Source organism: Dryobates pubescens, chromosome 2 (assembly GCF_014839835.1).
Source record: "Dryobates pubescens isolate bDryPub1 chromosome 2, bDryPub1.pri, whole genome shotgun sequence".
NCBI lineage: Eukaryota > Metazoa > Chordata > Aves > Piciformes > Picidae > Dryobates > Dryobates pubescens.
Window position 1 is genome coordinate 15848145 of NC_071613.1, and position 20719 is coordinate 15868863.

General features: G+C 49.5%; 1 protein-coding gene across 1 annotated transcript in view; it reads right to left on the reverse strand.

The window, feature by feature from the left end:
• The window catches only part of SYNDIG1 (synapse differentiation inducing 1), a 32787-nt gene extending 12327 nt beyond the window's left edge, over nucleotides 1-20460 (reverse strand). The window contains exon 1 of the mRNA XM_054169037.1: nucleotides 20336-20460. The gene's annotated coding sequence lies outside the window, so the exon portion shown is untranslated. The remainder of the gene's footprint in view (nucleotides 1-20335) is intronic.
• Between the last annotated feature and the right edge of the window lie 259 nt (nucleotides 20461-20719).

Below are 20719 nucleotides of genomic sequence, written 5' to 3' on the forward strand. Positions count from 1 at the left end.
GACTTTGGTATTAGCTCAGGAGGAAATACAGGCCCACATATAAGCACACCCTGCCTCACCTGTCTTGCTTGGAGAGGCAATAAACCACTGCCCTGTGGTGGTGAAGACAAGTGGACGACAATGCAGGGTGACAGAGGACTTCTGAGGTGTCTTACTAATGGTGGGCCCCAGCAGAGAAGGGTTATGATGCTTCCTCTAGCCTCCCCCAAGTCCACCACTGTTCCTGTGTGATTTATTCTAGGAGATCCTGCTCTAGCAGGGGGGTTGGATCGGGTGATCTTCAGAGGTCCCCTCCAACACCTACCATTCTGTGGTTCTGGGGACAATGTCCCTGTCCTCTGAACACTCTGATAAGAGAGGTGGGAAAAAGAAACAGGGACAAAAGAACTGTCTTCAATTCTCAGACACTGCAAAAGGCAGGCAGCTGGTGTGCCCAGCAGCCATCCTGCCCCCTTGGCATGTGCTTTACCACCCTTAGAGAGCCAGGGTGAAGGAAAAGCAGTGCTCTCCAAAGGGACCGAAAAGTGACCATCTGAGGGCAAGACCAAACATGACTCAGAGGACTTAAAACTCCTCTGGATGTGGTCTCAAATCCCCTGTGTTGCTCTCTGTGTTCTACATCTTCCCATGCCTCTGAGGGATGGCAGACTGAAGGGCTGTGACAGGGCTTGTCAACAGGACCATTCCCATCCAGATTCACCTGGCACCAGGGGAGGTTTAAGCTGGATGTGAGGAAGAAGTTCTTCACAGCAAGAGAGAATGGCCATTGGGATGTGCTGCCCAGGGAGGTGGTGGAGTCACCATCCCTGGAGGTGTTTAGGAAAAGACTGGATGAGGCACTTGGTGCCATGGTTTAGTTGATTAGATGGTGTTGGGTGATAGGTTGGGCTTGATGATCTGGAAAGTCTTTTCCAACCTGGTCTATTCTATTCTATTCTATTCTATTCTATTCTATTCTATTCTATTCTATTCTATTCTATTCTATTCTATTCTATTCTATTCTATTCCATTCCATTCCATTCCATTCCATTCTATTCCATTCCATTCCATCCCATCCCATCCCATCCCATCCCATCCCATTCTATTCATGGAGGGGTAGTCCCTTGAGCCCAGGGAGCTGGTTGTCTCCTTTTGACTAAGAACCACTCCCTCCTCGCAGGCTAGACCACCAGACCACCAGCCTGACTCTGCTTTGCATTGGTTGCACTAGGGTCTGACTGATCACAGGGACAGTTCAGAAGGCTGAAAGTACTTCTTTCCAGACCCAAACAGAGCTTTGCTCAAGTGCAGCCACATGGAAATGCTGAAATGCCAAGTGTATCTTCCCCAGCAAGAGTGAGCTCAGAGCTTTGTTTCTGGGCCTGATAATGAAAATCTCAGAAATGCCCCTGGCCTCAAAGTGTTTCTTGTCACAGAAGCACAGAATCATTGTGGCTGGAAAAGACCTCTAAAATCATCAAATCCAGCTATCAAAGCAACACCACCATGGCCCAAATGGCCACGTTGACACAGTTTTTGAACGGCATCACAGACAATGACTCCACCACCACCCTGGGCAGCCTGTTCCAATGCCTGACCACCTGCCAGAGTTAATCATCTCAGTACCAAGGCTGGACAAGGGGAGGACCCTGCCTGACCTCTGAATCCCTCACCCTTTGACTCCATGAACTCCCTCAGGGCAGAGAGAGGATGGGTGAGAAGAGCACAGAGAAATGAATGAAGTTAAAGTTTGATGCCAAACCACATCCCTCAGAACCTCATTTCTGCACTCTAGGCACATCTCCAGGGATGGTGATTCCACCACCCTCCTGGGCAGCCTGTTCCAATGCCTGACCACTCTGTCAGTAAAGAAATTCTTCCTAATATCCAATCTAAACTTTTCCTGGTGCAGCTGGAGGCCATTTCCTCTCATCCTTGATCCTATTAGATCCTCTGGGGCCAAATTCTTAATAGTAGGATTACCTGTCCCCAGTGTGCTGTCTGGGGGAGAGCAAGAATGAGACAGCCAAACCACCCATACATATGTATTAGCTTTACCTGATGCCTTGTTTCTGGTTCTCTTTTCTTCCAGAGATCACAGAACCATAGAACTCATCAGGTTGGAAGGGACCCTCAGAGGTCATCTTGTCCAACCCCCAGGAAGTGAGCAGAGACATCTTTAGCCCCCTCTATCAGAGCACTGCCCAGCAAAAGCCTAACTCCTCTAAATAAAGCCAGACAACAAACATCTGCAGCCTCCCTTTAAGGCTTGCAAGAGGCATTTAAACCATTGCTGAGAGCTGGTCGTCTTCTCACGCTAGAAATGGAAACAGAAAGTTGTTTAACAGAGAGAGGGAGCTTCCCTAAGTCTGTTGCAATGTTTGTGTTCACAGCATTAGGTTTAGCACACAGAAAGTATCTTCTGTTGTGTTGTCAAAACAGCCAAGTGCTTGTGCTTTGTGAATTAGCAGGGAAGGTGCACCAGTGAAAAGACACCACAGTGGCATCCTGGGGAGCCCAGGCAATTGCTCCTGGGGAGCCCAGGGGATTGCTCCTGTAGAAGAATGAACCAGCAGTGTGCCCAGGTGGCCAAGAAGCTCACAGGAACACAGCAGGTCAGGGGTTGGAAGGGCCCTCTAGAGATCATCGAGTCCAACCCCCCTGCCAGAGCAGGAGCAGAGAATCCAGCACAGGTCACACAGGAATACATCCAGATGGGGCTGGAAAGGCTCCAGAGAAGGAGACTCCACAACCTCTCTGGGCAGCCTGTTCCAGTGCTCTGTGACTCTCACTGTGAAGAAGTTCTTCCACATGTTGAGGTGGAATCTCCTGTGCTGTAGTTTCCATCCATTGCCCCTTGTCCTGTCAGAGGGTGTAAGTGAGCAGAGCCTGTCCCCTCCCTCCTGACTCCCAGCCCTCAGATATTTATAACCATTTATTAAATCCCCTCTCACTCTTCTCCTCTCCTGGCCTGTATTAGAAGCAGTGTGGCCAGAAGTGCAAGGGAGGTGGTCATCCCTCTGCATCCTGCATTGGTATGGCCACACTTCAGATGTTGTGTTCAGTTCTGGGCACCTCACTACAAGAAAGGCTGGAGGGGCTGGAGTGGGTCCAGAGAAGAGCAGCACAGCTGGTGAAGGGTCTGAACAGGGCTGGTGAGGAGCAGCTGAGAGAACTGCCCTGGTGAGACCACAGCTGGAATGCTGTGTCCAGTTTTGGGCTCCCCAGTTCAAGAGAGACAGAGACCTGCTGGAGAGAGTCCAGTGAGGATGATTAGGGGACTTGAGCTTCTCCCCTGTGAAGAGAGACTGAGAGCCCTGGGGCTGTTTAGTCTGGAGAAGAGAAGGCTGAGAGGGGATCTGATCAATGCCTATCAGTATCTGAGGGGTGGGTGTCAAGTGGAGGGCACCAAGCTCTTCTTGGTGGTGTGCACTAATAAGACAAGGAACAGTGGATACAAACATGAACACAGAAGGTTTCAACTCAACATGAGGAGAAACTTCTTTACAGTGAGGGTGACAGAGCCCTGGCGCAGGCTGCCCAGGGAGGTTGTGGAGTCTCCTTCTCTGGAGACTTTCAAACCCCACCTGGATGCCTTCCTGTGCAGACTACCCTAAGTGACCCTGCTTTGGCAGGGGGGTTGGACTTGATGATCTCTTCCAATCTCTAATGTCCTGTGATACTGTGATCCTGTGAACTGGGATTGTTTAGCCTGAGGATAGAGGAGTCTGAGGAGAAACTTTCCTACTCTTTACAACTCTCTGAAAGGAGATTGGAGTGAGGTGGGGGTTGGTCTCTTCTCCCAACTATCAGGTGATTGAACAAGAGGAAATGGCCTGGAATTGTGCCAGGGGAGGTTTAGGTTGGAGATTAGGAAAAATGCCTTTCATGGAAGAGTGGAAGAGGCTGCCCAGGCAGGTGGTGGAGTCACCAGCCCTGGAGGTGTTCAAGAGGGGATTGGACGTGGCACTTGGTGCCATGGTTTAGTAGTCATGAGGTGTTGGGTGACAGGTTGGACTTGATGATCTTTGAGGTCTTTTCCAACCTTATTGATTCTATGATTCCATGATGAGAGAGCTCTTTTCCTACCAGAATGTGACATGCATCCATGCCTGGTGCTAACTGAACAGAGAACTGTGGCCCTCTTCCTGCTCCCAGCTGAGCATCAGCAGGCTGTGTCGGCACAGACACAGCACCGGTGTGAGGTGGAGCTGCTTTTGGAAGAAGCAAGCAAAGTTCAGCAGGTGAGAGGCTGTGTGGGAGGCCAACATGTTGACATTGGGCTGGTGTTTGCAGCACAACAATCTTCCATCTGTCACTCTGCAGCGAGTGCTGGCAGTCTGCAAGACATCCCGTGGGCTGCTAAGCTGTCCCAGTTTGTTCCGCTTTAGGAGATGCTGAAGACTGGGTGGGACTCAGTCAAGATCTCCTTTGGGGAACTCATTGGGGTTGTGTGGGACCTCTTCCTTGGGAGATCACTCTGCTGTGCCTTCCACAGCTTAACCACAAGCCTTGACCCTTCTTCCTTCTAACCCTCCCAAAAGTGCATCCTGGCAGCAGAAGCTGAGAACTCAGGAATTGAAGAGAAAGTGGTCAGGAGACTTTGCTCAGTTCCCCCTGAGCCAGAGAGACTTCATCCAAAACTGTAACCCATCTCATTAGCGTTCTTAGCCCTGCTGTTTGTCCCAGCAAACTGAAGTGCTCAGCAGAAAGCTGCCACAGACGCAGCAGGAGCTGGAAGAAGATGCACAGAGCAGGTCCCTTCCTGGAAAAGTGGATTAAGAGGTCAACAGTTGGCCACTGCATCAATGACTGCAGCAAAGCCTGGCCCAGGCCTCACCCCTCCATGTGGTGATATCATTCCAAAGCTCTCATTTTTAAGGCAGCTCCATCACAAGCCCTTGAGCTGCGCTGTCAGATTCCCTTCACGTCGTCTCTGCGCTCCCCCAGCAGCCAGGCAACGTTTGGCTCTGGAGATAGAGGTCTCACTCCAAGTGTCCCTCTGACACTTGGACTACCCTCCTGCAAAATGCTCACTTGGAGTGGGTGCAGGTAAGGCTCTTCAGGCACAGTGACACCAGAGGTGCAGATGGAGACTTGCTCCTCATGGAGTTTTAGGTGGTCATGATGAAAGAAGATTAACTCCCCCCTCTTTAAAGCTGACTTGCAGAGGGACACTCCAGAATCAAGGCAAATGAAAACCATCCTTCAAGTCCTCTCACACTGCTCAACAGCAGGAGGCAAAAAATAAGCCCAAGCCACAGAGGGCAGTGTGCCATAGACAGCAAGCCTCACTTACTAGGTAGGAAGGAGCCTGTGGCTTTACTCAGTCCTAGCACAGATCTAAGCATCCATCTGGCTGGTGCTTACCTGCTGTGCATTTAAACAAGGCTTGTAAAACAATCTCCAGGATTCTGAGTGACAGAAGTGGGGGGTAGGGGGAGGGGAGAGAAAAACATCCAAACTGAGGCAAGGCCAAGACAGAAGGAGCATCCTTCTCACACAGAACTCCTCCAGCAATAGGGCTAATGCATTGCTCAAGACATCCTCTCCAGATTCCCACATAGCAGTGCAACTGGCATGCCTCAGGGAAAGTCATGAGAGAGAGAGAGAGAGACATGGATGGCAGCTTGCAACCAAGGGAAATTGTTTAACCCTGGAGTCACAGCAATCTCCAGCTGGTTGCCCACCTTAGCAGAGCCTGACCCAATGTTCTCAGTCCTCCAAGCCCTGCATTGCTTTAATGGCAAGGAGCTGGCCAGACACTCAGGCTTTTTTTTCCTCCCCATCATAATACCTTCCCAGAAAAGAATAATACTACTAAGGTGGCATTGATTTTATTTTGCTCTTTTCCTTTGTTCTTTTGTTGTTGGGTGGTTGTTGTTGTTGTTGTTGCTCTTGGTTTGGGTAAGTTCTGGAGTGCCTGGCCATTAGGTTTAAATCAATAGCACCTTGATTGCTGGTGTGTTGTGATGCAGAGCCTGAAACAAGGTCAATTGCTCTCTAGGGAAAGTGAGGGAAAAAAAGTTGTGGTGCCCAGAAATTCTTCACCAATAAAAGCAGGATTAGGAGTGTTGACAGGCACAAATGAAGCTTCATGTCCCCATGGATAAAACACAGCCTCCCCTGGGTACTTTTCTTCCCAACCCACTGGCTGAAGGGAGTTAAATCAGATTTGCAAGGCCTTTTTAACCAGCTGCTAACTCAGTGCTGGTGGAAGAATTAGACTCCCAAGTGTGGCAGTGTCTAGAAAATTTCCCACAGATCTTGAGCCAGATGTGGTAGAATGAAAAGAAGTTATTCTGGGGGACAATTTCAGCCCACCACAGCTAGACCTCACTCAGAACCATGGAATCATAGAATGGTCTGGGTTGGAAGGGACTTCCAAAGGTCATCCAGTCCAACCCCCTCTGCAGTCAGCAGGGACATCCTCAACTAGATCAGGTTGCCCAGAGCCCTGTTGAGCCTCACCTTGAATGTGAGATGGAGCCCAAACCACTCCCCTGGGCAACCTGCTCCAGTGTTCCACCACACTCATAGTGAAGAGCCTGTTCCTAATATCCAATCCAATATCCACTTCACCTACAGCAGACACCCTAGGATGTTTCTTGGGGGAACTTCATTGCAGTCATGCCTCATGCACAGGACCACTGTGCTCAGTCTCCCTTTGGACTAATGACACCCCTGTAGAACACAGACAAGAACCTCTTAGCACTAACCTTCAGATCACAGAGTCACAGAATGCACTGGATTGGAAGGAAGTGGCCTGAAATTGTGCCAGGGGAAGTTTAGGTTGGATATGAGGAAAGATTTCTTTCCTGCAGGAGTGGTCAGGCATTGGACCAGGCTGCCCTGGGAGGTGGTGGAGTCACCATCCCTGGAGGTGTTCAAGAAACCTGTGGCCATGGCCACAGGGGACATGGTTTAATGGTCAAGATGGTGTTAGGTTGATGATTGCACTCCATGACCTCAGAGGTCTTTTCCAGCTGAAGCAGTTCCATGATTCTAAGTTTGACCTTGATTGTGACCAGGGATGGTTCCTCAGCACCTCAAGTTCAGATGGAGGAGCAACATTGAGTGGCACATGGCCTTGAGTGATGCTTAGGGGCAAAAGGCAGCTGAGTCTTTAGCCTGCTTGGAGCAGGACTCAGTCACCATCCTTTAGTAAGGACATTCATTGACCTGATCTGGGTCAGGCTGACATGTCTATGACTCCCAGGCAGGTCCTAAAACTCTGATTGCCTCCATTTCCAGGTCAGGCTGCAGGGCAGAGGATCCCAGATGGCAGCACGACTGAGCAGATAGCTTCTGACAGCCCACCTGAGGCACCTGGAGGACGTCACCTCTGCAGGGAGCCAACACTCCAAGCAACAAAAAGAGCCACTCTCATTACCACAGTGAGATTCCAGAGTGAGGCTGACAGGGAAATGAAACTCATCAGAGCCCTTTAAATAAGAGAGCTGTTCAATCTGCTTCGAGATGCAGAGTTAATTTAACTGGTTTGCTTCAGGTTTCATTTGTCTTTGGACAGCTTGAATTTCTTCCCAGAAATCACTCACTGCCACTCAAGCTGACCAGAAATAATTCTGCATTTTCAGACCTGAATCAGGCTGGAATCAGAGGAGAAAATCAAGTTCCAGCTACTGAGAAATAATAGCTCAACCTTCAATCTAATTTTTACTTCAGGGGTTATGCATTTTCACCCAGGTTGCTGGTACTGAAAGCTAAGCCATTTGTTATTATAACCTCCATTATTTTTTTCCCCTATTCATTCCCTTTGCTTGTCTCTCACTTCCTCACTTTCACCAAGAAGCTGCAATCAGTGCCAAGATATTTAGTCTGCAGTGCTGTGGTTTATTAAGCTATCACTTGGGTTACAGTGGAGCCCAGCTATGGTAGCTGCAACGACAGCTACGCTCTGCTGGGTGTTCTGCAGACTCCTGCTGTGATGACAGTGGCTGACAAACTAATTAAGCAAAGGTTGTTAGACAGAGAAATGCAGCTAAAGGCTGTGCCCTGGGCTCCAGCAGACAAGGAGCAGAAGCCAGCTCTGCTACTGCCCACGGTCCTGAGGCTCCTTCATTCTTCTGTGACCCAGCAGGATGCTGTTGTCCTCCTGCGCCCATGGGGGTCTCCCCTCTACACAGCTCCAGCACAGGCTTAGGGAGTTTTAGCCTTCTGGAGATCCCTGCCAGGTACCAAAAGTCCTGTGTGAAGAAGCAGCTCAGTTCCCCAGCCATTGCCTCACAGCAGAGAAGAAAGATACTGCTTCATGCAGACCAGGCATAGAGTCACAAAGTCATAGAATCATAGTCACAGAATCAGAGTCACGGAGTCACAGAATCAGAGTCATAGAGTCACACAATCAGAGTCATATAATCATAGGATCATAAAATCATAGAGTCATAGGACCATAGAGTCATAGAACCATAGAATCATGGAGTCACAGATTCACAGTCACAGGATCACAGAATGGTCTGGGTTGGCAGGGACTTCCAAAGTTCATCCAGTCCAACCCCCTCTGCAGTCAGCAGGGACACCCTCAATAGGTTGAGGGAACTGGGGTTGCTTAGCCTGGAGAAGAGGAGGCTCAGAGGAGACCTCATTGCTCTCTATAACTACCTGAAGGGAGGTTGTAGCTAGGTGGGGCTTGGTCTCTTCTCCCAGGCAACCAGCACCAGAACAAGAGGACACAGTCTCAAGCTGCACCAGGGGAGGTTTAGACTGGATGTTAGGAAGAAATTCTTCCCAGAAAGAGAGATTGGCCATTGGGATGTGCTGCCCAGGGAGGTGGTGGAGTCCCTGTCCCTGGAAGTGTTTAAAAAGGGACTGGCTGAGGCACTTGGTGCCATGGTTTAGTTGATCAGACGGTGTTGGGTGAGAGGTTGGACTTGATGATCTCTGAGGTCTTTGCCAACCTGGTTAATTGTGTGATCCTGTGAAGAGCAGGCAGCCATCTGGTGAGAGCTGCAGCCTGGTAAAATCCACACTGTGAGAAGTTTGGAGGTTGCCTGGTGCAAGCTTTCAGATACAAGGGAGTTTGAATACAGAATGCTGCACCACGGTCTGAGGCATTTCAAACAGCTGGAAATTGAAACAATACATCTGGACCTTTTGCTTGAGAGAAATCACAAGGGCAATGTGTGGATCTGGAGAGCTGATTACGAAGTAAATATTTAAGGAAAGGAAGCACAAGAAAAACCACCCAACACCCCACCCCCCCCAAACCTTTCCCAGTTGTATTTTTCCTCTTTGATTTAGCTGGGCTCATTAAAATAGGTTTTGTTTTCAGGGAATGCTGCTATTTCAGCAGCTGAAAGTCCTTTTGACCCATTAAGTAAACTACAGGGAGTTTCAGAAGGCAATGCAAGTAACTCACACTGGGAGCATGAGGAATGCCTGCCTCAGTCAGGGCTAAATGTTTAATTTCTGACAGTTGAAGTGGAAAAGAAATAAAAGAGAAAAAGAGAGAGACCTCCATGCTATTTTAGTATCAATATGCAGCAGAGCCACTCAGAGGCATGGAATCATAGAATCATAGTATCATAGACTCATAGAATCAGAATCATAGAGTGGTTTGGGTTGGAAGGGACCTCCAAAGGTCATCCAGTCCAACCCCCTCTGCAGTCAGCAGGAGCATCCTCAACAAGATCAGGTTGCCCAGGGCCCTGTCCAGCCTCACCTTGAATATCTCCAGGGATGGGCCCTCAGCCACCTCCCTGGGCAACCTGTTCCAGTGTTCCACCATCCTCATAGTAAAGAACTTGTTCCTGACATCCAATCTAAGCCTGCTCTTCTCTAGTTTGAAGCCACTGCCCCTTGTCCTGTCACTGCAGGCCATTGCAAACTCTCTCTCCATCCTTCTTGTAGCCCCCTTCAGGTACTGTCAGGCTGCTATTAGGTCTTCCTGGAGCCTCCTCTTCTCCAGGCTGCACATCCCCAGCTCCCTCAGCCTGTCCTTGTAGCAGAGATGCACCAAGCCCCTGATGATTTTCTTGGCCTGCCCTGGACCTGCTCCATCAGGTCCATGTCCTTCCTGTACTGAGGGCTCCAGACCTGGATGCAGTACTCCAGGTCAGGTCTCACCAGAGCAAAGTGGCAGAATCACCTCTCTGGCTCTGCTGGCCACACATCTTTTGATGCAGCCCAGGATGTGATTTGCCTTCTGGGCATGGACCTGTCATGCCCTGAAGAGGAGAGGCTTGAAGTAGAGTGCAATGCCCAAGGTCACATCAGACACTGTAGCAGAGCTGGAAATAAAACCCAAGTCTCTTGATTGCCTGTCTAGAGGTATATTTAAATGTGGAAACAATTACCATATGCATATTAGAGATGCCTGAATAATTGCTTGCTTGATTCAGTAGCTGAACCGAAGAACAGGGAGGGGAGAAAGGAGAAATTACCTTGTGTTGACCTAAAACATAAAATGTGATCTCTGCAACAGAAGATTTCCCTCTGAGCAGGTGGGAGCATCTTGCCTGCCTGGGCCAAAATGGAATGCAAGGTTGGGGGAGCTGCTTTCTTCTCTTGTGCAACAAGTGAGAGAACAAGAGGAAATGGCTCCAGGTTGTGCCAAGAGAGGCTCAGGTTGTCTATTAGGAACAATTTCTTCCCAGGAAGGGTTCTCAGACATTGGAACAGGCTGCCCAGGGGGGTGGTAGAGTCAGCATCCCTGGAGATGTGTGGCTGTGGTGGTGAGGGATGTGGCTTAGTGGCAGTGGCTTGGCAGTCATGGTGTGATTGTGAGCTCTAGGTGAGCAGTTGGACTTGCTGACCTCAGAGGTCTTTCCCAACCTCAAACAGTTCTGTGGCTCTATTTATTTCTTTTCAATTGAACAAGCTGTCTTTTAGTTCACTTTGCCTCAAGTTGCCTCCAACACAATAAAAACCCCCACACATGCAGGCTTTTCTAGCTATCCTCCTTCTTGACTAACTCTGAAAGCCTCAACTCTTTGTTGAATTCAATCCAAATCCAGAACTCCCTTCAGTTGATGACAAAACTTCGTGTTCCAGGAGATGAGTAACTGACCTGAAGAGCAGCAGCTGTCTGGAATGTAAATCACCCAACCTGTTGTGGAAGGCACTGGTATAGAATCACCTCTCCACCTGCACAGCTTAGGGGGATTGGTCTGTGAAGTGAGAGCACTCCAAAAGAAATATCAGACTCTGTGTCTCCTTAAGTGAGAAATTAATTTCACCAAGGCAGCCAGGGAAAGCTCGGTGTCAGAAAGCTGCTATGAGCTCCCTAACCTCCTCTGAGTACTTAATTCTATGATTGAGCCTTGACCAAGTGGCTGGTGAGCTCAGGGTGAACCTGTAAAAAAACCTGGATCCTGTCCTAATTCTGCATCTGCACACCAGCAAAGGCTTTGCACAGAATCACAGCAGGGGAGGGGCTGGAAGGGACCTCCAGAGATCATCAAGTCCAACCCCCCTGCCAAAGCAGGATCACTTAGGGCAGCTCACCCAGGAGTGCATCCAGATAGGTTTTGAAAGTCTCCAGAGAAAGAGACTCCACAACCTCTCTGGGCAGCCTGTTCCAATGCCTGAACATCTGCCAGAGTTAATCATCTCAGTACCAAGGCTGGACAAGGGGAGGACCCTGCCTGACTTCTGAATCCCTCGCCCCTTGACTCCATGAGCTCCCTCAGGGCAGAGAGAGGGTGGGTGAGAAGAGCACAGAGAAATGAATGATGTTGAAGTTTGATGCCAAATCACATCCCTCAGAACCTCATTTCTGCACTTTAGGCACATCTCCAGGGATGGTGACTCCACCACCCTCCTGGGCAGCCTGCTCTGACACCCTCACAGGAAAGAAGTTTTTCCTCATGTTCAAGTTAAAACTCCTGTGTTCTGGTTTGTGCCCCTTGCCCCCTGTCCTATCAGTGGGCACCACTGCAAAGAGCCCAGCCCTGTGCACTTGTCCTCCACCCTTTAGCTATTGATAGGTATTGATAAGAACCCCTTCCAGGCTGCTCTTCTTCAGGCTAAACAACCCCAGCTCTCTCAGCCTCTCCTCTTAAGGGAGATACTTTGGTCCTCTCAGCATCTTTGTGGCCCTCCACTGGTCTCTCTCTCTAGTAGTTTCCTGTCTCTCCTGAAGGGAAGTGTCCAGAACTGGACACAATGGTCCAGGTATGGCCTCCCCAGGGCAGTGTAGAGGGGGAGGAGTCCCTCCTTTGACCTGCTGGCTCAGAGATGTTAAAGGCCTTTTCCAACCTAAAGATTTTATGGCTCTTTCCAGCCTCATGAGACCCCTCTAAGTGCTGGTTCCCATTGCAAACTGGAGATCCTGAGCCATGAGGAACGAGTCTTGCTTTGTAAGAAGCATCTCTCCCAACAGAAGGCTAAGCTGACATCTCTTCTCCCTTCATCCATCCCCAAAATGCTGTTCTGTAACTCTCTGGCTGTGTCCAGTGCAATAAACCCAACCTTCACTCACTGAATAGAGTGCTGGGTAATTAAACAGCACAGGTCACTACCTTCCAGCAGGGTGGTCAGGCTGAAGGATCTGTTTGCCAGCTTGAAGAGCAGAAAATTGTGCTGCCTTTCCTTCTTACTTTCCTTCTTTCCTTCTTTCTTTCTCTCCTTCTTTCTTTCCTTCTTTCCTTCTTTCTTTCCTTCCTTCTTTCCTTCTTTCTTTCCTTCCTTCTTTCCTTCTTTCCTTCTTTCTTTCTTTCCTTCCTTCTTTCCTTCTTTCTTTCCTTCTTCCTTTCCTTCCTTCTTCCTTCCTTCCTTTCCTCCTTTTTCTTTCTTTCTTTCTTTCCTTCTTTCTTTCTTTCTTTCTTTCTTTCTTTTTCTTTCCTTCTTCCTTTCCTTCTTCCTTTCTTTCTTTCCTTCTTTCTTTCTTCCTTTCTTCCTTTCTTTCTTTCTTTCTTTCTTTCTTTCTTTCTTTCTTTCTTTCTTTCTTTCTTCCTTTCTTTCTTTCTTTCTTCCTTTCTTTCTTTCTTTCTTCCTTTCTTTCTTTCTTTCTTTCTTTCTTTCTTCCTTTCTTTCTTTCTTTCTTCCTTTTTTCTTTCTTTCTTTTTCTTTCTTTCTTCCTTCCTTTCTTTCCTTCCTTCTTTCTTCCTTTCTTTCTTCCTTTCTTTCCTTCCTACTTTCTTCCTTTCTTTCCTTCTTTGTTTCTTTCTTCCTTCCTTTCTTCCTTTCTTTCTTTCTTCCTTTCTTCCTTCCTTTCTTCCTTTCTTTCTTTCTTCCTTTTTTCTTTCTTTCTTTCTTCCTTCCTTTCTTTCTTTCCTTCCTTTCTTTCTTTCCTTCCTTCTTTCTTCCTTTCTTTCTTCCTTCCTTCCTTTCTTTCTTTCATTCTTTCCTTCTATCTTTCTTTCTTTCTTCCTTCCTTCCTTTCTTTCTTTCTCTTTCTTTCTTTCCTTCTTCCTTCCCTCCTTCCTTCCTTTCTTTCTTCCTTCCTTTCTTCCTTCCTTCCTTCCTTTCTTCCTCCCTTTCTTCTTTTTGAAGCAAGTGAATGCAGCTGATCTCTGGGGTGTATAATTACATCCTTAATTGTTCAGAGTGTCCTCAGTGAGAGGAAAAAAAAACCTCCTTCCCAAGTGAGTCCCATGACTCTCCTTCATGGAGTGCAGAGCACTCCTTGCCTCTGCTCAAGAGCTGCTCCAGCTTCTGGGGAAAACCTGACTCAGACTCACCATTATGGTGCCAAGTTTGGGAACAGAGCTATTACTCTTGTGGGTTTTAACCATTAGACATGTTTTGCAGAGTGGAAACTTACATAACAAATAATCACAGATTCATTTCAGCTGGGAAAGTCCTTCAAGACCGTCAAGTCCAACCATTGTCTATCTGAGCCAAGGCTGGGGGCTAAACCCTGCTGTCCCTCAGCACCACACCTCTAGATCTGAAGAAGAGGAGGCTCAGGGGAGACCTTCTTGCTCTCTACAGCTACCTGACAAGTAGACAGGTGGGGGTTGGTCTCTTGTCCCAGGCACCCAGCACCAGAACAAGAGGACACAGTCTCAAGCTGCACCAGGGGAGGTTTAGGCTGGATGTTAGGAAGAAATTCTTCACAGAAAGAGAGATTGGCCATGGGAATGTGCTGCCCAGGGAGGTGGTGGAGTCAACATCCCTGGAGGTGTTTAGGAAGAGCCTGGATGAGGCACTTGGTGCCATGGTTTAGTTGATTAGATGGTGTTGGGTGATAGGTTGGACTCAATGATCTCAAAGGTCTCTTCCAACCTGGTTAATTCTATCCTATCCTATCCTATCCTACTCTACCCTATCTTTTCAACACCTCTAGGGATGGGGATTCAGCCACCTATCTGGGGAACATGTTCCAGTCTTTGAGAACCCTTTCAATGGAGTTTTTTTTAATTAATCTCCAACCTAAACCTCCCCTGGTGCAACTAGAGGCCATTTCCTCTCCTATCACTCATTACTAGGGAGGAGAGACCAACCCCCACCTGAGTTTCAATCCTCCAGGTCAGGGGAAGCTATCTGATGTGCTGCCCCATAGAAATCTGCATCATGTTAGAGTCCCTGACACACACACACACACAGAGCAGCTCTATGAACCTCAGGACCCTGAGCCAGGAACATGAACCTCACAGCATCAGCCAGCCCTCTTGGTCTGCCTGTAGGCTGACTCCAGTGCCTCTGGCACTCGTTCTGCATGTCACACACCAACACTGTGCTCTAGGCTGGGATCTGAGATATTCCTGAAGCAGGCAGGACAAATAAAGGTGAGAAAGGGCAGGACAGGAAGACAGCCTGGTGGTGGAGACTTGTGCAAGATGAAGGTATCCATACCACCTGCCCCAAGCAAAGCACCCCAGGGGTTTAAGTCACTTCACTTGAAAAATGCTTCTGTGGTGCTGTGAAATTGCTTGTGCCAAGTTCATCAGGGTGAGGATGATTAGATTAAGCAGCCACTGCTGGGACAACAAACTCAGCCTTGCTTCATGAGGCTCTAGAAGAACAACAGAGCCAGGAGTGCACTCTGGGGCAAAAGCTTTACAGAGCAAGTGACTTAGACATAGCAAGACCAGCAGCTGAAGGGCAGGCAGGCTGGGCAGAGAATACAGAATACAGAATTAAGCAGGTTGGAAAAGAACTTCAAGATCATCAAGTCCAAGCTATCACCCAGGACCATCTAATCAACTAAGCCATGGCACCAAGTGCCACATCCAGTCTCTTCCTAAACACCTCCAGGGATGGTGACTCCACCACCTCCCTGGGCAGCACATCCCAATGGCCAATCTCTCTTTCTGTGAAGAATTTCTTCCTAACATCCAGCCTAAACCTCCCCTGGCACAGCTTGAGACTGTGTCCTCTTTTTCTGGTGCTGCTTGCCTGGGAGAAGAGACCAACCTCCACCTGGCTACAACCTCCCTTCAGGGAGTTGTAGAGAGCAAGAAGGTCTCCCCTGAGCCTCCTCTTCTCCAGGCTAAGCAACCCCAGCTCCCTCAGCCTCTCCTCACAGGGCTGTGCTCCAGACCCCTCCCCAGCTTTGTTGCTCCTCTCTGGACATGTTTGAGCAACTCAACATCTTTCTTGAATTGAGGAGCCCAGAACTGGACACAGGAGTCCAGGTATCCAAGTGCTCAAGAAACACCAAGAAATATCATGGGGCAAATATTGCCCTTTACAGACCTTTCTTAACCCCATACTCATCCCTCCCTGCAGAAAGCAGAGCTGAAATGAATAATGGGGCCCATTAGACTCAGGGCACTGCCAAACTCTGAAGAAAACAAATCCTATAAGCTCTTCCCTCTGGGATGCCAAACACAGAACCATAACATTGCTTTGGTTGGAAAAGACCTCCAAGATCATCAAGTCCAACCATCAACCTAACACCACCATGGCCATTAAACCATATCCAAAGGTCTATGTCCACACATCTCTTGTACCCCTCTGGGGATGTTGACTCCACCACCTCCCTGGGCAGCCTGTTCCAATGCCTGACCACTCTTGCAGGAAAGACATTTCTCCTAGGACCTAGGGAGTTTGGCTGGCAGCTCAACACTGCCTCCATCATCTTGCAAGACACACACAGTGGAGAGAAGAGAGATCATTTTCTTGCAGAAAGCACAAGAATAGGAGCTGGAAGGGAGCTGGATGGGTAGGTGGTGTGGGGACACTGCACACTGGGAGAGGACTGGATCAGCAATTGCCTGCAGCAGAGAGCTGCTGTGGGAGATGTCCTGAAGGAGCACGCTGAACACAGCTGTCCTGCACGACCTGACACCATGCTGGATGTCTTGTGGGGCCCAGGATGGGCAGGACACACTCCCCATACCCCCTCCCCTTAAGAAGCTGGACTTTTTGATCATGCCCTGACTGTCTTCCAAGCAAATCATCCGTTTGCAAGCACCATTTCGGAGATCTTCCTTCTCCCTGGGGAGTTTTAAGGGTCCTGAGCACTCAATCAGAGCACATAAACCCCGTTTAAATCTCTGCTGGAGTGATGCCAGTTTGATGTGAACAGCCACTTCATTCTCCTCATGCCTCAGTGAGCTAAAGGCTCAGAGCTTAAGGACAGAAAGGCAGCATGGATTTGGATGGATGGTTAACGAAGCAACTTTACACCTTCAGGATTTATGCAGATACATAAACACCAAATAAACATCTAGAGGGCTGCCATGCATCCAGCTGGCAGTGTTAAAGGATGGACTCACACCTCTGCACCACCCATTGGAAGATACAGCCTTTGGTGGTGCAAGAACAATCATTAGTTTGTCACTCTCCTGGTACAGTCCCAGAACCATGGAATGGTTGGGGGTGGAAGGGACCTTGCCCTGTGAGGAGAGGCTGAGGGAGCTGGGGTTGCTTAGCCTGGAGAAGAGGAGGCTCAGGGGAGACCTTCTTGCTGTCTACAACTACCTGAAGGGCGGCTGTAGCCAGGTGGGGGTTGGTCTCTTCTTCCAGGCACCCAGCACCAGAACAAGAGGACACAGTCTCAAGCTGTGCCAGGGGAGGTTTAGGCTGGATGTTAGGAGGAAATTCTACACAGAGAGAGTGATTGGCCATTGGAATGTGCTGCCCAGGGAGGTGGTGGAGTCACCATCACTGGAGGTGTTCAGGAGGAGACTTGATAGGGTGCTTGGTGCCATGGTTTAGCTGATTAGGTGGTGTTGGATGATAGGTTGGACTCGATGATCTTGAAGGTCTCTTCCAACCTGGTCCATTCCATTCCATTCCATTCCATTCCATTCCATTCCATTCCATTCCATTCCATTCCATTCCATTCCATTCCATTCCATTCTCTCATTCCATTCCACTCCATTCCATTCCATTCTCTCATTCCATTCCATTCTATTCTCTCATTCCAACCCCCTTCACCATGGTCAGGAACACCTTCCACTAGAGCAGCTTGCTCCAAGGCTTTGTCCAATCTGGCCTTGAACACTTCCAGAGAGGAAGCATCCATGAGCTCCCTGGGGCAGCCCTCCCTGTTCCACCCTTACTATAGAGTATTTCCTCCTAGTATCCAGTCTGTATTATAGCTACATCATGACACCAAAATCAAAGCATAACATCTTTGGATTTGTAGGTGCTGCACATTGGATCAGCTCCACCTGAATCCTCAGGGTCACAAACATTTGCATCTGAAACTTTTGCATTGTTTCTGCTCAAAACCACCTCTAAGATCCTCAAGTCCAACTCTTACCTAGCTTGACCCAGCCTGGGGCTAAACCATGTCCCCCAGCACCACATCTCTGCTTGTTTTCAACACCTCCAGGGATGGGGATTCAAGAACTCTCTCTGGGCAGCCTGTTCCAGTCTTTGAGAACCCTTTCAGTCAAGAAATTCCTTCTTAACATTCACTCCACATTCTCTGCACTGCACTGTGAAGAGGAGCATTTTGCAGTGATTTTTAACTCTCCAAGTAGTTTCCAACTTTCACTAGAGGGAAAGTCTTCAGAAACATTTGATTTGATAGCCAGAGAATGTGGGTTGAATGTCAAGAAGGAACTTCTTGACTGAAAGGGTTCTCAAAGACTGGAACAGGCTCCCCGGAGAGCTTCTTGAGTCCCCATCCTCAGAGGTGTTGAAAACAAGCAGAGACGTGGTGCTGAGGGACATGGTTTAGCCCCAGGCTCGGTCAAGCTAAATAACAGTTGGACTTGAGGATCTTAGAGGTGTTTTTGAGCAGAAACAATTCTATGATTCCAAGATTCTATGATGTTCTGATTCCCTGATCCTGTGATCCACTGACTTTGATCCTCTGAGCAGCTGCACGCTCACACACTTACACATTCACATTTGTCAGAGCAAAGAGCACCCAGCATGCAGAGGATTCCCTTCCTCTTTAAACCTTTGCACTTCTTTTCCCAACGTTTTTGGTTGCTTCCTAATGGTAGGGTACAAACAGTCACCTGCAAAAAGCAGAGTCTTCAAAGCAAAGAAAACAAAGCATGGAAGTCCTGATAGTTGTATATATTTAACCTGCAATCCTAATGACCACACACAGGCAGTATGAAACAAACCTCCCCCGGACAGAAGCGTTTCTAAGCTGTCTGCAGATATGAATTTAAGCAGAGAGAAAGGCAACCAACCAACCAAACCCCCCACTTAGTCAACTATGTTGCAGCTTTACTCCAATCCTCCCCTCAGAAGAGGAAGCTTCACCAAGCTGAACATGTGGTGGTGGTGGTGCCCATACCCACCAGTGCTGCATTACATCTGCATTTATATAACAAAGAGCCTTCCCCCTGCTCTGATTTATTCCAGAGCATGTGGCCACCACTGGTGGGGGGACCACTCCTTTGCCCAATTCAGGGCACGAAGCCTCGTTTAATTCCCTGCCAATGTCTTAATCCTACGTTGAGCCTGGCAAGACCCTGCAGTTATCAACCTGCCAAGGAAATGTCACCTTGGCCAAGCAAGTGAGCTGTGGCTTCTTCCTTGGGAGTGAGGTGGTTTAAAACTAGCATGGAGAGCGTCTAAAGGCAGCCCCTCCGAAGGTGATTGCTCATTAACGATAGTTAAGAGCACGCCACTTTAATGCATGGATGTGGGGAAATGCTCTCCCTGCTAGCTCTCTCTCTCTCTGCATTTCATAACACACAGTAATCCCCCTGAAAGGAGCAGTTAACTCATCTTCTCGGGTTTAAGCATATCAAAGCATTGTTTAATTGGCGTTAATGCCCTCTCGACGAGGGATTAATGTCCAATTATCTGGGATTTAAATATTTAATCTCCCTGGGAAGTTTTTGAGCGGGTTTGGGTTTGTTTTGGTGCTTTGGCTCTTTTTGTTGTCTTTCTCTCTCATTACACACTGAGGCTGCAGCTTCCCCTCCAGATATTTTGAAGACCCAGTTCAACAGATTGCTCTCCAAAACAACTTCTGCCACTAGGGCAGCTCCACGTTCTTATGGGAGGACGAAATCTCCACAGACCTTTGCACCTCTCCTCCTGCAGCACGCTCTGGACCAGTGAGCACTACCAGTCCTCTTCTAGGGCAGCTTTCATTTCTGCAGCATCCATTCCAGAAACCTCTCGATGCCTTTGCCCGTTTCTTCCTACCGATGGTTTCTCCTTGATCCCTCGTGGGATGCTCTAGTGGTACCCAGAAGGATGGGGGACTTAGCCAAGGTCACCCCTCTCTGCCACAGAATAGCAGGGACCACTCTGGTCTCCTCTCCTTAACCATTCTCTCCAACTTAGCTGGCAGTGCTCGCAAACTAAAGGATGGGAAGAAGAAATTCAATCCGGCGCCTCTTAAGCAGGTGAGGGTGAGGGGAAGAGGGGAGCTGCTGCTGCTGCTGCTGCAAGGAGCCCAACCTCCCTGCCACCTGCACCCCCGGCTCCGGCTGTGCCCAGGAGCCTCTACGGGGCTGCAGACCCCCGCAGAGCCCCGCTCTCTCCCTCCCCGGTTCGGAGGCTGCCCTGGACCAGCAGAGTGGCAGGGTGCTGGTAGGGAAAGATGCTCTGCTGCCTGGAACTGGAGGGGATTCCTCCTGGGGAAGGGAAGGGGAAAGAAGGGCTCCACGCAGAGTTTCCCTTCCAGCGCTCCCCATCCAAACCTTGTCACGGCACTGGAAAACCCTGACAGCCTCCCTCCCCCCTCCGCCCGCCAGTCTCTCCGCGGTAAAACCGAGCATGCTTAATTTGGGCTCTCATCACAGCCGGGGAAGCACCGCTGCAGGCGGACTCCCCCCACACTTCACTGCCTGCCAGGGGTCCCCAAGTCCCTGAGCTCCCTGAGGGGCTCCCCTGGGGACTTCGCTGCAGCGGCGTCTGCGGGAACAACAGTGCCAACCCCCCCACACACACTTCCATCCTCCTCTCCGCCTCCGCTCCGGAGGATGGAGGGAGGGAATTTGGTGCATCGCTTCCCGGATGGGATGGGGTGGGATGGGGTGGAATGGGATGGGGTGGGAGGGGGGAAATTGTCACTCACCTCCCTCCCTGCAAGGTGACCCGCAGCACGATACTCCCGCCGAGGGCTGCAGGAGGGGCTTCGGTGCTGCCCAGCTCAGCGCCCGGGAGCAGTTCCAGGCAGCATCCCGGGGGCGGGGAGCGGCGACGGCGGCGGAGGCGGGGGGTAGGACCGGGGCCGGCGGGGCTCTGCTGCCTGCACCGCCTGGCTGCACTGTGCGCTCAACTCGCGGGAAGGAGGAGGAGGAGGAGGAGGAGGAGGAAGAGGAGGAGGGAGAGATGGAGGGAGGGAGGCAGGAGAACCAGCCTTGCGTGGCAGCGCAGCCAACTTTGCTCCTGCTGCAGGAGCAGCCTCACAGCCTCCCGTGTGCAATTCCCTCCCCACCCCCCAGGTAAAATCCTCCCT